The following is a 2,500-nucleotide window of genomic DNA, read 5'->3' on the forward strand; positions in this document are numbered from 1 at the left end:
AGATATGATCGAAACTGGTCAGATATATCTCTTGTATTGTGAATATATTCATTTTAATTCATACCATTTCTACATATGATAATGAGAGTAATGATAATAATAATGATGATAATGAAAAAAATAATGACAGCAACAGTGATGAATATTATAATGTGAGTAATTATAATAACGATAAAAACAATAACAACTATAGCAACAATAATAATCATGATAATGAGAGGAATGATAATGACAATGGAACAAATAATGACAGCAACAGTGATGATTATGATTATGAGAGTAATGATAATGATAAAGACACAAAAGTAACAATTATAGCAACAATAATAGTTATGATAATGAGAGTAATGATGGTAAAAACAATAATGATAACTATGATAATGAAAGTGATGGTAAAAAATATGATAATGATACAATCAACAACAATGATAGAACCAATCACAATCATGATATTGAGAGCAATGATAATGCCAATGATTATGATAAAAGAGAAACAATAATAATTATGGTAATGAGTGTAATGATGATAATGATAATGATTATAATAATAATAATAATAACGATAATCATAATGATAACGATAGACAGCTATCAATAGATTCGTTTTACAATGCCTTGTGTGTTTGTGTGTGTGTGTGAATGTATGTGTGTGAATGTATGTGTGTGAATGTGTGTGTGTGTGTGTGTGTGTGTGTGTGTGTGTGTGTGTGTGTGTGTGTGTGTGTGTGTGTGTGTGTGTGTGTGTGTGTGTGTGTGTGTGTGTGTGTGTGTGTGTGTGTGTGTGTGTGTGTGTGTGTGTGTTTGTGTGTGTGTGTGTGTATGTGTGCGTGTGTGTGTGTGTGTGCTGTCAATCATCCGCCCCCAATTTACATCAAGATAAAGCGTAACGTGCAGGTATAACGTACGGTCTTATAGACGAAACACAAACAGAATTTTAATATAGATTACTGGTAATACATGATTATTACAATTATCACTGTTATTAGCAGTACGTGTTGATATTAGTGACTTTAGTGTTACTATCATTCTTGGTATTATTTTCATTATTGATATTGTAATTAGCATTGCTATCTTTATGATTTTTAGTATCATCATCTTTAGTACCAAAATTAATATTACTTTATTACCATCATTCCCATTAGCATTAGCATTATATCATATTGCTATCGTTCTCACTGCTATTGTTGCTATCACGACTAACATTTATATTATGATTTTTGTTATCATCATTATCACTATTATATTTTTCCATTGTAATTATTACCATCAGTCTCATTGTCATTATTACTTCATTATTATCATTATCATCATTATTGTTATTACCATTATTGTCATTATTTCTATTATTTCCATTATCATTATTATCATCATTATTATCATTATTATTATTATCATCATCATCATCATTGCTATTATAACCTATTATTATTGTCTATATATATATATATATATATATATATATATATATATATATATATATATATATATATATATATATATATATATATATATATATATATATATATATATATATATATATATATATACACACATACATACATACACACATATACATGCACACATATATACATGTGCGTCTGTTTGTGTGTGTGAATGTATGTACACACATAAGAGCAATCATTGTTTTAGTTATCGAACAGGGAGTGTGTTGAAATCATTGTTCAAACCAGGAAATTCCTCATTCTTGTTCTGTGACTAATGGAATAAAATTGTTCTGATACATACAGATGATTATTTGAAATCCATCTTTTAAATATTATAAAGGACAGAAAAAAGTAATGTTTTCATATAAATAGTTTATTACGTTTCTTTCCACAAGGAAATACATTCTATAAAGACCTGACGTACTGTATTCATCCTTCTTAGAAGGTACGTACATACGTGGTCTGTTTATTAAGCATCGTCTTAACCCTATCACAGCCAATAAATTATAGCAAAATAGATTAAAGTGACAACGAATCACACTATTAAAGATTATAGTGACAATAAATTATAGTATAATAGATTAGAGTGACAACGAATCACCATATAAAAGATTATAGTGACAATAAATTATAGTATAATAGATTAGAGTGACAATGAATCATAATATAATAGATTATAGCGACAATAAATTATAGTATAAATATCTAGCTACACGGAGACAAATAAATTAATTAAATGCGATGAATAGATAATAAATTCGTAAATGAAAGTTTATAATGTCAGCTGTCTAATGTGACATCCTAAAAGAACTGTACCCACGAAAGGTTCAGGTTTGTGCATGTGGTCAAAAAGGAAGCTTCGACTTATGATGACTATGTGGTGGAATTCAGGTGAGAAATATGAATGTGAATATAACATTTTTTTTCAGGTAATCTGGATGGATAGTAGTTCTTTAAAATATCAAGCACTTATGAATGCCATAAATAACTATGTTGCAAACAAGCACAGGCACACATTCACAAAAATAAAATCACACACACTCATACATAAACAT

At 28.1% G+C, this 2,500-nt stretch overlaps 1 protein-coding gene across 1 annotated transcript in view; it reads right to left on the reverse strand.

Moving 5' to 3' along the window:
- Positions 1 to 1,802: 1,802 nt before the first annotated feature.
- LOC113804811 (ETS homologous factor) overlaps positions 1,803 to 2,500 on the reverse strand; it is a 6,156-nt gene continuing 5,458 nt past the window's right edge. The window contains exon 6 of the mRNA XM_027355719.2: positions 1,803 to 2,500. This exon is cut by the window's right edge and continues 913 nt beyond it. The gene's annotated coding sequence lies outside the window, so the exon portion shown is untranslated.

This window comes from Penaeus vannamei, chromosome 19 (genome assembly GCF_042767895.1).
Source record: "Penaeus vannamei isolate JL-2024 chromosome 19, ASM4276789v1, whole genome shotgun sequence".
Taxonomy (NCBI): Eukaryota; Metazoa; Arthropoda; class Malacostraca; order Decapoda; family Penaeidae; genus Penaeus; species Penaeus vannamei.